Raw genomic sequence first — 14,797 nt, forward strand, 5'->3', positions numbered from 1 at the left:
CACTTAGGGTGGCTGCCTAATACATGCCAAGGGGGACACTATGAACTACTTAAGGTTTTAAAAACTACTCTAACATTGAAAGGCTCCTATGCTTGGCTAATTAGTTTAATTCCTCTTGTGCTTTTACTGGTTTGTTTCCTTGATTGAAAGACTTATCCAGCTGTTTCACATTGACATTAATGACGCATGCATGATTATAGGAGACTGACCAACCAGGACACAGCAAGAACTCAGGGCTTAAGTGAAATCCAAGTCTTTTTAATTGAAATGGTAGTTTACATATCCTGTCCTAGCTCATATTTCCTCCCCTGATATGGATTAGGTAGTCACCCTACCCTTACCCAAAGCGCCCAGAACCACTTAGTAGGTCATTCAGACTAGAATGCAACCAACTGAGTGATTTGATGCAACCACTTTTCTTGCGTCATAATTTCCACCATGTATTGATGTATAGTAAGGCCCAATCCCATTTCTCCTCCCTTAGCCCTACCACTAGATTTCGAGGGCCCTCCCTTCCGAAGTTGACTTCACAGATCGTAACCACAAGGGGTAGGGCTTGAAATCTTTACCTAGGAATCGGGACATCACTCGCTTACGTCATCAGCAGTCGATCATTACACATATGTTTCACACCTGCGACTTTGCATTTGTTTGTAACAATGCTGGCTCAAGGTATGGCGTTGTCGACTGCGTTCATTTTAATCATCATACTCCGCGTGATGAATACTCGCAGAAGACGCCTGCTAACGCTTGTGGTTATTTATGAGATATCGTTTAAAAACGACTCGTGTTTGTGTCAGCTAGAGTGCCTGGCTAAAGTTTTACCTGTCGGTTTACCTGTGTCACAATGTTCATAATATAATGTACTAGGGGTGTGCAAAGCAGCCGGTATTTGTATCTGTATTTGTATTTGTTGAGGGGGGAAAAGTATTTGTATTTGTATTCGTATTCGAGTAAAATTCAAAATAGGCGTAAAAATCCAGTTTTTTTGCGTTGCACTTCTAATTTACGCTATAGTGTAAGTATTCTTTAATTATATCCATTATAATAATTATGGATATGCAGTAGACAGTAACTTAAACGTACCATATAACTCCTACAAGTGCATACAATTCGACACAACTACACAAGCATTGTTTTAACCTTTTTAACCAAACGTTAACGTTACTCTGTCAACAGCCTATTGTCTAAATTACCGAGCTAACAGAGCTACGTAAACAGAGCGAACATGAGAGCACCTGATTGCAGACGTCAATAATGCAGCGTAATGGAATAATCTCCCGATCAAACTCTGCTTCCCGAAAGTTATAAACTGCCTCCGGAACCCAGTTAAGGTACAAAAATCTATTCAACAAAAATAGTGATACAGTTAAGTCTTTTTTCGGTGAGCCGAGCCTTCTCTGTTACTGTGTGGAGCAGCCTGTGTCAGTCACCTCTTTTACTCCCCCCCCGACTCCTGAACTCACTCACTCACTCACTCACTCACTCTTCCGGGCATGCACTGCGGTCTGAAGAGGAAACGCAGCTTTTTGATATGAAGTTTTTCTTGTTCCCGAATACAAATATTTTTTTAAGTATTTGTTCGAAATAAGTATTCGTAAAAAACACATTATTTGTGCCTTTCCGAATACCGTATTCGGGTTCGGCTCCACCCCTATAATGTACCTAATTTTCATTGCTTAATGTATTTGGCATACTATTTCCTTTTATAAATGTGACTTTCTGTGCATGTACACAGCGATTAACATACAAATTAGAATAAACATATTATTTTATGTACCGTTTAGCAAACGCTATCCAAACGCCGCATGCTTAAATATAGTGCATCGCGGTACAATGCAATGTTTTTTTTACCTCAACTTTTTTAAAAGTACATGTGCTATATGTCTGCGGGTTTGTTTTATTACCCTGTATGCATGAACACATGGAACATTTTAAAGGTAAAATCATTTGTTTGCTCTGATACCATTTAGGCAGCTTTAATGAAAGAGGACTTTCAAGTTAAGTAATGTGTATCAACAATCGGGGGTGAGTTTCCCAAAAGTGTCGTAGCCAAACTACATAAAAAGGACTTTGAATGCTCTCTCTCTGAATAAATACGTTCTTAATTCTTTGACGGTTTTGTGAAACTCACCCCTGCTCGGTTTTTTTTCTATAAATACTACAGAGATACAGCTCTGTCTCTACGCACGGAATTAGCAATTTTCAGAAAATTGTTTTTGAAAAATTCAACCTAATACTCCGTTTCTCTTACATTAAACTAAGATATTCCGCTAAGAATTACATTTTTTTGCAAGCGTATTTATAAAGATGTATTACATTTATGAGCTTCTATCCCCACACCGCTAGCCATCTTTTCTTTTCTTGTTGTATATTGCAATGTATTGTGGGAATTTTCTTCTTTCACTCGGTTTTGAGTCAGCATCTGAAAAATCTCCGTTTCGAGGGCTATCATGAGTGCTGAACACCACTACCCCTCGCTGCTAAAAAGAAATGGGACAACACTACCCTACGCGGGTACGTGCAAAATGGAGGGATAGGGCTAAGTGGGGGTATTGGGATTGGGCCTAAATATGGTACTACTGAAAATTGTGAGAAAAATAGACTTTCATTTTCTTTGTTTGTGTCCTACTACCCAACAGTAGCAACATTAAAGAAAAAAACTAATTTTTAAAGTTGATTAGGTACATATTGCTTCTGTGTACTACACATTACACAAAATATCTTTCCACAGATGTTAAATTAGTCATTCATTATTGGACAAAAGAATCAGTGTTAGTTTTTTTACTTTTTCCCCCACAAAAATGAGTTGGAATTAAACAGTTCTTGGACAACACAACAGTGTAATGTCTATCACCATCTTTGGGTGAAATCATGACATATCTGCACCCCCGTATCACAAGCTGTTCAATCTCCATCTTGCTTTGGCCTGACACCTTTATTTATTGGCACAGAAACCACCCCCTTCCTTACAGATAGGTTAGTGAGACTGCATGATGCAGAATGCTGAGCAAACTCGACAATGGAACTCTGAAAGCTCTACGACAGTGTTGAAATGTAAAAGCTTTTAAGGAAATACATCCTTGCAGATGGTTTCTGAAGATGTAATATACTACCTAGAAACACTGTCATGAGATATTGCAGCAGTTGTCCTAGTCAGTAATCCACAGGTTTGGTGAATTTGCCTCATAATAACACTGTTTGTTCTTTACTGCAGTGCAGGCAAAGTCAAAGTCATTACAGGTACTTCAGGGTTTAGACTTGAACTCAGGCCATTATACTTTTTACTCTCGTGAGTATTGCTTGATTATAAGTATACAAATCAATCAACAAAGATTAAGAATTCAGTAAATGTACAATAATTCTTGCAACTAACTTTGATTGCATATGTGTGTCTGTCAGGATCAGTCTCTGCCTTGTCTCTTTCTGTATGCCATTTCCCGGATTGGCCAGCAGGTGTTGCTGGCCATCCAGTTCTTTCTCCTGTTTTCCTTGGTTAACCGCCTTTCTCAGTCCTTACTATTTGTCTTTGTTCCCTGGGCCATCAGTGGCTGAATGGGCTGAGTGTGTGGCTGAGTAACTGTGATTCCTTGCTGTCATAGGTTCAAGTAATCTCCAAAAATATGTTGGACATTTTATCAGTTCTTGCCCCATCTTAATTATGTTGCTCGTGTATATGTACTCTGTATTATTCCTTTGTCTTTGTTCCTGGTTTACCCTGCCTGTGCCCAGTTTTGTAGTTATGTCCTATATTTCATGTATCTCCAGTGTAGTTCCTAGGCCCTAGTGTTTTGGTTGATTGTTAATGACTCATTCTGTTCTGTTTAGGCCTCATTACCAGTGTGTGTCTGCCCACGCCCTGTTCCTCTGTCAGTCATTGTATGTGTTTGATTGCGTTTCCTGCATATGTTATGATTTGATGGTCCCCTTGATCCAAGTGTGCGTTTCTTCAGCATTTCTAATTTTATGAATATTAAAGTTCCCATGCTTGTAAGCTGCATGTGGATCACCATCTATCATGCCCCATCATAAAATCCATAATTTTAGGACTCAAAAATTCATAATTAAATCATTCATCCATCTATCCATCCATCAATTCATCCGTTCATCCATCCTTCTTCCAACCACTTATCCAGTGCAGGGTCACAAGAAAACTCATTAATTGCAGAAAATTAAGACTTGAAATCCCTCTTAGGAATTCAAATAAAGTTTCAATTTTCAATTAGAAGTTTCAATTTTCAATTAAAAGTTAAAATTTTCTCACATTAGACATATTTTGAATTGAATTGATGATAATACCTTCATCATACAATAAATCTTTTAGTGAGTTAGGGTGCGTTAAGTTTCTCTGCGGAGAAAGAACGTTGGCAGGAGGTGAGTCTGTATATTTTTTTCTTAAAATTCTGTTCTTGAGTTTGTGTTGATTAGCATTGAAATAATGTCGTGGTTTTTTGTTGTTTTGAAAAAGAAAAGATAGTCATAGCTCATTCATTCCCTCAAACGGTAAAGTAGTTTAATAAACCACTAAAGCATTTCGCGATTATTTTAAGTAGGCAGGCATGTTTTCAGATTATCTTTAAAAATACAAAAAGTACAAATTCCCTAAATGCTTGTAACATTACTGGAATAAAAAATACTCCCGGGTATTTAGGGCCGAACATAAACACCTTAAGTTTTTACTTGCTTTTTCATTTTTCAAATGTTAGTTTTGCAAAACATCTGTTTATGAGCGATCACAGTAATTTATAGTGTGAGTTAATGGCATTTCTTGGGCTTTCTATTATATTTGGCAGCTGAAGTGGGTCCCATGAGCATATTTTTGCTTAAATTAAATTTTGATTAACCTAATAATTTTTAAGTGATAATGTACTGCCAGTTTATTTTTTGTTTCTTCTTTCGGATTTCGTCAAGCAGGGTCTTTCATGAAGTGGAAATGTAAGTTTTGTCCTTTCTCCACTAATGGCCAAGGAAGAATAATACATCACTACAAAGAGCATCATGGGCATTATAGAACATCTTCAGGCCTTCTCTGTATTTACGAGGACTGTTTGAGAACATTTCGCACCCAAGCAGAACTTAAAATTCATTTGAAAGAGCATATAAGAGATGCTTTGAAAATTGTAACCAAATTATCCTGTGAATTGTGTACCTTCTTGGAGCCAAGTGACATTAACAAATACTTCACTCACCTGAAGATTCATTTAAGAAACAAAGAAGTTGTTAAATGTCCATTCAAAGGTTGCTTTTTTAAGTCTAGCGTGCTGTCAACATTCACTGCTAACAGAAGTCGCAATCATAAGTCTTCCACCTTAGAAAATTTCAGAACAAAGCTTTTGGTGAACAGCACACTTTCGGAAAGTTTAGCAGAAGACGATTTTGTTTCAGACACTGAAAATTTACTTGTATGTGATTTTTTACCTGAAGCTGAACCTAGGCTAGAAAATGGAGATGCCATTCATCGTCAGTTGGGTTGTTTATTTCTCCGCATGCAAGCACTTTTACATGTTTCAAAATCAGCAGTACAGGAAATAATTGATGCGTTATTTTGCACTGGAGAATTTGCGCATCAAAATATAAAGACTGTCGTTGATACAGTTTTGAAAGACAATAATTGTATAGTGGATGATTCTGTTGTAACTTTATTGACTGAAGAAATACATACTTTGAACCCACTCAAATTGCTCTCCAGGAAGGGGCCTCTTGGCACAGAACGCAAAAGGCAGTCATTTTATAGAAAGAACTTTACTGTTATTGATCCAGTTGAGTATGTCTTAAATGCACAAGAAAAAAAACACACTTTTGTGTCGGTGTTTGTTACAGAGCACCCAATGTAGCTGCTGAGGAAAGCAGATTGTTATACAGTGATATTAGGATTATGAGCAATAAAAATGATGTGGTAGTTATGGGTGATTTTAATCTACCGGGGATGCAGTGGGACATTGTTGCTGGCTCTTCTGAAAATGAACTTGAGATGGTGGAATTAGTACAGGATTGTTTTTTTACTCAGTTTGTTAACACCCCTACAAGGGGAGATGCCATTCTTGATCTTGTTTTGTCTAATAACCAGGACAGGATTGGTAAATTAGATGTTTTAGAACCACTTGACAGTAGCGATCATAACATGGTTAAATTTGAGGTTAAGTTTAGTGCCCGAAGAGCAAAGTCCAAATCAAAAATATATAATGTTAGGAAGGCTAACTTCAATTGTATGAGATTAAAACTAGAAACTGTGAACTGGATGGAGTTAAATAACAAAACTGTTGAAGAGGCATGGGAATTTTTTAAAAGCACATTATTGCAAGTGCAAGAGGACTTCATACAGTACCTGTTTCCAGCAAGAATAAATCTAGGAAATTGCATCCTACGTGGTTTAATAGGGAAATAAAGTATAAAGTAAGGAGGAAAAGGGCTTTGTTCCAGAGATGGAAAATAACTGATGATGACATAATAAAGCAAGAGTATCTAAATCTACAGGCTGAATTAAAAAATGACATTAGACGAGCTAAAAGGAATGTCGAAAGGAAGATCGCATTGGAGGCTAAGGATGACGTTAAAAGTTTCTTCCAGTATTTTAACTCTAAAAGAGCTCTAAAAGCTGAAATTACTAATCTGCAGGATAGTAAGGGTCTTATAATTGAAAACAACATTGACATAGTAAATGAGTTCAATGATAGTTTTGCACGGGTATTCACTGTTGAGGACACTAGTAACTTACCAGTTCTTATTACTAATCCAACATCGTCTATAACTAATATATATATAACTGAAGCTGATGTTTTGCAAAGCCTAGCTAAGCTCAAAATAAATAAATCACAGGGCCCTGATGGAATCTTACCTATAGTGTTAAAAGAGATGAGGGATATTATTTGCCGACCCTTAACATTACTGTTTCAAAAATCCTTATCTGAAGGTGTGGTACCTTCTGATTGGAAGCATGCCAACATAACGCCCATTTTCAAAAAAGGGGATAGAAGTAATTTGTCAAACTATAGGCCAATCAATCTAACTTGTATAACTGGTAAAGTTATGGAGGCTATAATCAAAGAGAAAATGGTAGATTACCTGGACTCAAATAACATTTTGAGGGATAGCCAGCATGGATTTAGGAGAGGTAGATCCTGTTTAACAAATCTGTTGGAGTTTTTTGAGGAAGCTACTCAGGAAGTTGATGATAAGAAGGCAGGCCTATGATGTCATCTACTTAGATTTCCTAAAGGCTTTTGATGTTGTTCCCCACAAGAGGCTCTCACTTAAACTCAAAGCGACAAGTATTTTAGGAACTGTAGCGACCTGGATTGATAACTGGTTAACGGATAGGAAGCAGCGAGTAGTTATAAGAGGCTCAATGTCACAGTGGGCCTGCGTTCATAGTGGGGTACCGCAGGGTTCAATTTTAGGACCACTTTTGTTCCTAATTTACATAAATGATATAGACACCAATATATACAGTAAACTGGTGAAATTTGCAGATGACACCAAGGTGGGTGGTGTAGCAGATACTGAACTAGCGGCTCAGCAGCTACAGCGGGATCTTAATTTAATTAGTGACTGGGCTGACACCTGGCAGATGAAATTTAACATAGACAAATGTAAGGTACTCCATGTAGGGAGCAGAAATATAAAGTACAGGTATTTTATGGGACCTACTGAAATAAAGGTAGCTGATTATGAGAAAGACCTTGGTGTGTATGTTGATGCTTCCATGTCTCATTCTCGCCAGTGCGGGGAAGCAATAAAAAAGGCCAATAGGATGTTGGGGTATATCTCCAGGTGTGTGGAGTTTAAGTCAAGGGAGGTAATGCTAAGATTATACAATTCCTTGGTGAGACCTCACCTAGAATATTGTGTACAGGTTTGGTCACCATATCTTAAAAAGGACATAGCGGCCTTAGAAAAGGTACAGCGTAGGGCCACAAGAATGATTCCTGGTCTTAGAGGAATGTCATACGAGGAAAGGTTATTTGAGCTAAATCTGTTCAGCCTCAAGCAAAGGAGACTGAGGGGGGACATGATCCAGGTCTATAAGATTCTAACAGGTTTGGATGCTGTTCAACCGAATAGTTACTTCAGCATTAGTTCAAATACAAGAACTCGTGGCCATAGGTGGAAATTAGCGGGAGAACATTTCAAACTGGATTTAAGGAAGCACTTCTTTACACAGCGTGTAGTCAGAGTATGGAATAGTCTTCCTGATAACGTAGTGCAAGCTGAATCCTTGGGTTCCTTTAAATCAGAGCTAGATAAGATTTTAACAACTCTGAGCTATTAGTTAAGTTCTCCCCAAGCGAGCTCGATGGGCCAAATGGCCTCCTCTCGTTTGTAATGTTCTTATGTTCTTATGTACCAATTTTAGATTTGCTGAGTAAACTGTTGGAAAGAAATGAGGTAATTCAAACACTAAGGAGATCCAATCAACAGGAAGGTCATTACAGTTCATTTCAAGATGGACAGTACTTTAAAGAAAATAAACTGCTATCTGAAGAATTAAGTATAGCTATTGAACTATACAGTATATTGATGATTTTGAAATTTGTAATCCTTTAGGTAGTTCAAAAAAGAAGCACAAAGTTTGTGGTATATATTGGGTGATAGCCAATTTGCCCATAAAATTTAGATCAACGTTAACATCAATATATTTAGCTGTATTATGCAAAACTGTACAGATTAAAGAATATGGTTACAACAAGGTTCTGGAGCCTCTGATAAGGCATCTTGAGCTTCTTGAGAAAGAAGGTGTGTTTGTTCAGAGTCTTGGCTTTAATGTTAAAGGGACAGTTTTGTGCATGTCTGCAGACAACTTGGGTGCGCACTCACTTGCTGGATTTCAAGAGTGTTTTAATGTTAACAAATTTTGCAGATTTTGTTTGGCAAATCGTGTAGATATTCAGCAGTATGATGTCAGAAGTGTTTTTTTCACTTTTAGAACACCAGCGTTGTATGATGAAGCTGTTAATGTGCTTAAGCAAACTGATGTGTCTTGTGTTGATGGTGTGAAGAAAGACTGTCCTTTAAACAGACTGACCCACTTTCATGCTGCAAAAGGATTTCCACCTGATTTTCTACATGATGCACTGGAAGGAATTGTACCTGTAGAACTCTGCATATGCCTGTCAGATCTAATTGCTAAGAAGTACTTTACATTGCATTACCTTAATTATAGAATCTTAACATTCCCCTTTGAATTCTATGACAAAGCTAACAGACCTCAGATAATTCAACCAAACTTTCAAAGATATGGATCTATAGGTGGCAATGGACACGAGAACTGGGCTTTTTTAAGATTTCTTCCACTGTTGGTTGGCCACTGCATTCCAGAGGGTGAAAAAACTTGGCATATAATCCTTGAATTAAAGGACATTGTTGAATTGTTATCCAGCCATTTATTCACAACAGAAACCCTGTGCTACCTACAATCCAAAATCTCTGACCACCGACAGTTACTTTTAGAAGTTTTTCCGTGTACTAAATTGCGCCCTAAACACCATTATATTGAACACTATCCAGAGTTAATCAAGAAATTTGGTCCCCTAATTGAATTTTGGACAATAAGATTTGAGGCTAAACATTCTTTCTTTAAAAAGGTGGTTCGTGATGCTGGTAGTTTCAAAAATATTCTGCACACTTTGGCATCAAGACATCAACTAATGTTGGCATATTATTTGGAGATGCCAAGTATTTTTAAACTAAGCATCGAAACTGGCCGGGTATCTGTTGTATCTGTGGGAATCTTAGATGTTGCTATCAGAGTGGCTATATGGGACAAGTTTGAAGGTCTGGACTCTGTTTCACTCACCTCCACTGTTTATTTAAATGGGACAAAGTATTCAAAATACCCATGCTCATTTTATAAAACCCTTTTATTTTTACTGTTTTAATTCTTAAAATTTCTGTTTTTAACTTCCATTATTATTACATCTCAGCAAGTCACTGCTGATCAAATCACAACACTTTTACTGCAGACATGCACTTTTTTTACTTGTATAGTACAATTTCGTGCACCTACCTGCTTTTATTGTTTTTCATCTGCTTTCAGATAGGATGTAATTTGTATTTTTCCACTCTAACGGTAAAGTGTGTTTCGTCACTGTTACAGTTGTTGATGCCTCCAAGATGCTTCTCCGCGTTTTTGTGTCAGAAGAAGAAATATGACGTGTCATCCTAGAGAGTGTTCCTGAGTCAGTGAAGGAGTTATGTGATGTGCTACGCATAAGTCTGGGTTTACGAGGAAACTTCATTCTACAGTTTGAAGATCCTGACTTTGGAAATCAGCTCTGCAATTTGACAGACATTAAAGACCTTCCAATTGATCGAGCAACACTGAAAGTTTTGTTCACCTTTCCTGAACGAATTTCTGATTCAACATCAGAAACAGCAAGCTTGAGTTCCGCAAGTAGTGCTTCACCAGTGGAATGGTCTAATCCTTTTGCTATTCCAAATTTCTCGCATGATGTTGAACTATAGCTGAGCGCAGCAAATGATGCCTTTGCCAAGGATGGAACATTGATGGTCATCTCCACGGGTGTTAAAAGTGAAATACTGGACAAACTAGCAGATGTCATATCCAAAATCACTGCCTATCCAAGTAAGGACCAATATGAAAGTGTAGCCACAGCTCTTGTGGCAAAGTATCCTTGTCTGAGGGAGCCGGGTTCTGCCAAAGGATGGTATTGCTGGGTATTCAGCCTAAAATTCAAGATGGGAAATTACCGTCAGAGGTTGATGGCAGCTGGATGCCCTGAAGTTCTTGTAAATAAGAGAAAGAGGGGACAGACAAATAGCAAGGCAATCAAAAAGTCAAAGAAGGGAGAGATATACTACTTGCCAGATCCACCAGAAGGACAAAGTGTAGTGAAATCAGAGGAGAATAGGATGACCATGCTCTTAGAGGTGCAGAAGAGTGCTCCAAATTTGCAGCTCCTTGATGAACTGATGATGGCAACATTCTCTCAGCGAAGAAAGGAAATCATTGGTGATGAGCCACCTATCACTGTAGTCATGGACAGGTGGCCTGCATTGTTTAATGAGAGACAGGTAACCAGTGCCAACTACTGTAAGACATCCATGGTATTATGGTGAACTACGATGACATGCTATATTTGTTTATTTAAACATTAATGTTATCAGATTGCTTGTAATTTGTAGGTGTCATAAATATACTTTAATTTTTGCTGTCTTATTTGTCTTTCAGATAAGTACGGAGTTCCAAAGAATCGTCACTACAGACCTGCTGCAGTCATTCCTGGATGGGCTAGATGACTTGGTGCCAAGTCTCTTAGAACTGTACAAAGCTGGTGTTACATCAAGCAGGAGGCTGACCCTTAGCAGTATTCTACAGTGTCTTCATAAGGAGGCATGTATAGAAATAAACTTGTCAATCTGTACTAAACGGAGGTTGTCAGCCTAAGTAATGTAATGATTTGTATTTGTCTGTACTTGTACTGTACATAGGATACAAACCAGAACAGAAGAACAGCTGCCCTACTTGGTCTTCCGCGTTTTTTCTCAGAGGATACTTCTGAGATAATCAGGATGTGTGATGCAAGGAAATTTATTTCCACATTGATAAGACACTGATAATACTGGATTCAGTGCTATTCTATGACTGAAATATGATAATTATAATATCTTAATTATGTGAGTTGATTTTATGCATTATTTCGCAGTGCAGTCCAAATTGTGCTCTGCACCAAATCAAAAGAACATGTGGCCATTAGTCAATTTGAATTCTATCCAGAGTGATTTTACTGTGCATATCTTGATCTCAGCTGTATAGTATGTTACTTGATAGCATAAAATGTAAGTTTAAATCTGCCCATTTGTTTTAGGTTCATGGTGAAACCCTGGATATCATCATGAAGGGGATGCGGGTAGGACTTCTGATCGGACATAAAGGCACTTTGCATGATGCTTTTCCTCTTGAAATCATTCTTGAAGATCACTCTTCATGGCCTCAGAGATGTGCCTACTGGTTTTGCTATGCTAATGGGCACCATCTACTGCCTTAATCTGGAATACCCTCGCAGTATGAAGTAATCATTTGAATTTATGCAAAGAGTCATCATGAAGATAAAACCCAACCAGTGCTCTGCTAGGATACATGGACTTAGAAACAGACTGCTGCGGAATTGTGTATAGACTGCTGACTGCACATCTCAAACTGGAAGGAGGAAATGGTCACACTGCAATGTTAAATATTGCTTCCACAGAGCCAGTGATGTAGTTTTAGGCAAGTAGAGAGAGGGATAGAGAGTAAGGGGGAGAGAAGGTGAGGCAAGTAGAGAGAGGGATAGAGAGTAAGGGGGAGAGAAGGTGAGGCAAGTAGAAAGAGGGATAGAGAGTAAGGGGGGAGACATAAGGTGAGGCAAGAAGAGAGAGATAGAGAGTAAGGGGGAAGAGAAGGTGAGGCAAATAGAGAGTAAGGGGGAGAGAAGGTGAGGCAAGTAGAAAGAGGGATAGAGAGTAAGGGGGGAGAGAAGGTGAGGCAAGTAGAGAGAAGGATAGAGAGTAAGGGGGGAGACAGAAGGTGAGGCAAATAGAGAGTAAGGGGAGAGAGAAGGTGAGGCAAGTAGAGAGAGGGATAGAGAGTAAGGGGGAGACAGAAGGTGAGGCATGTAGAAAGGGTGTTAAATATTGCTTTCACAGAGTCAGTGATGTATCTTCATGTTCTTATTTTGCTTTTAAAACAAATTTTAGTTTGAATGTTGGTCAGGAGTTGTCAATGTTACATGTTTTTAAAACAAGGATGCTATGTTAAGTACTGCTTGTTCTTACAACGAGGCAATTTGAAGTCTTGAAAAAGAGGGAGAGTAAGGGAAGGGAGATTGAAAAATATGGTATGAGGCAAGTAGAGAAAGGGATAGAGAGTAAGAGAGAAGGCCAGGATAGTGAGATGCAAATGTAAAGACTGAGTTATGTTTGCACATACTATGTACAGTGTTAAAGTTTGTATTACATTGTTCTTATTGAAATAAAAGTATATTTTTCAACAAAAGTTGTAATTTGATTTATCATGAGATTTAAGGAAATGGAAGAACTTGCCATTTATAAAGAAAACAAATCTAAGTAGAAACAATTTTTAAAAATGAGTCTTCTAAACTTAAAATGGCAATTAAAATGAATATTGTTAACTTGAGAGTTGAACTGCTGCAGAAATGGGTACTTGATTGACAAAATACAGTGAGTTTTCTTGACTGGATAATGTAACATAGTTGCTTGTTTTAACATAGATTTTCAAGTTTAAACGACAAATGATCATAACTTAAATAAACTTTGACAATGTCACACTACGCCGGTGAGTGGGCGGGTAAACAGGATCACAGAGTCGGAGGTTCGGGGAAACGGGACTTTAATGATGACCAGGGCACTAAACAATACACTAAACAAGCTGAGGAAAACGAGCAACAGGTGAGATCCGTCAGGGAAGAACACGGGTTAACGAGGGGGGCGTGGCACACATGAGGGTTGGACGGAGCCGGGTGTGACAGACAACTTGAAATACAATGGTGAGACAAAGAACATGCTTTATTTAGATTAATTTATATAACTTAACTTTTTGAGTTGAAACAATGGTTATTTTCAAGTTGAGTTTACTCATGTTTTTAAGGCAGCAGGTGAACTTTCATTTCTAAGTTTAACAGACTAGAAATGTTTTACAGTGTGGATGTTCCGGAGGAATTAGATAACAGGTGAACAAGTAGAAGGTTAGAGAAGAAAGTATTGTGATCCATCCATTAATTTATTTTCAACACTGGCCCTCAGAAAAGTAACGTTGCGAAATTTCAATATCTTTACTATAAATGGGTCATCTTGTATTGTTGACAATTGGAATAAAAAAAATGGTTAGTTCTTGTTAGTTATATAAATTCTTACTAACTAAAGGCGAATCAAAGTTGTTTATACTTGAGTGTCAACCCCATTGACTGCAGTAAATTTAAACATTGGAATTTTGCCTAAATTCCTTTTGCAGCCCTTGTGATGGGGACAGCTCTCTGAGTGAAAGATGAAAGTGGAAGTAATTTTAACCAAAATAAACATATGCAAGGCTGTGTTGACAGGCTAAAATAAAAGTGAGAACATTCATGCAATTAAGACTTCCCATAAATTTGTTCTTTATTAAAATTTGGGAAAGAAAGTGCAGGGTATAACATCAAACTGGTAAACACATTTGAAAAACATGGTTATCTCAGAATAGGGCTAGGGCAGCGAGTGCCATTCAGTAGTGATGTGTAAATTGAAATTGGACAGATGAGCAGAATGCAGGCAGGAGTGCATAAGACATATTTATTATTAAACATAACTATAAATAAAATAAATAAACCACCTTTTCCTGAAAGTTATGAACTAAATGCATCTATAACATATAATCAGAGACATATAAAAATGCAACATGCTCACAGATGCAAGTTGTGTGCTCATCTGTCAAATTCAGCATATTCTGCTTTATCATGAATTAAATATGAGTTTCTCACTGGCCATTGCAGTGACCTTGTATATATTATATTTAATGTCCAAATTATTAAAATGTAGCAGGTATTCTGCTGTAGAAATTACCACACTCCCAAGTAGTTGCATTAAAAGAAAAGATTACACCGATCAGTCATAACATTACAACCACCTGCTTAATATTGTGTAGGTCCCCCTTGTGCCACCAAAGCAGCTCTAACTCATAAAGGCATGGACTCCACAAGACCTCTGAAGGTGTCTTGTGGAATCTGGCACCAAAACATTAACAGCAGATCCTTTAAGTTGTGTAATTTGCAAGGTGGTGCCTTCATGAATTGTACTTGTTTGTCCAGTA

General features: G+C 37.8%; 1 long non-coding RNA gene across 1 annotated transcript; it reads left to right on the forward strand.

Moving 5' to 3' along the window:
- Positions 1-870: 870 nt before the first annotated feature.
- On the forward strand, positions 871-12,931 carry LOC140578143 (uncharacterized). Its single transcript, XR_011982158.1, has 4 exons — positions 871-1,940; positions 10,094-11,031; positions 11,189-11,350; positions 11,826-12,931. It is a non-coding gene; the product is annotated as an uncharacterized lncRNA (long non-coding RNA).
- Positions 12,932-14,797: the final 1,866 nt, after the last annotated feature.

Source organism: Paramormyrops kingsleyae, chromosome 13 (assembly GCF_048594095.1).
Source record: "Paramormyrops kingsleyae isolate MSU_618 chromosome 13, PKINGS_0.4, whole genome shotgun sequence".
NCBI classification, from domain to species: Eukaryota; Metazoa; Chordata; class Actinopteri; order Osteoglossiformes; family Mormyridae; genus Paramormyrops; species Paramormyrops kingsleyae.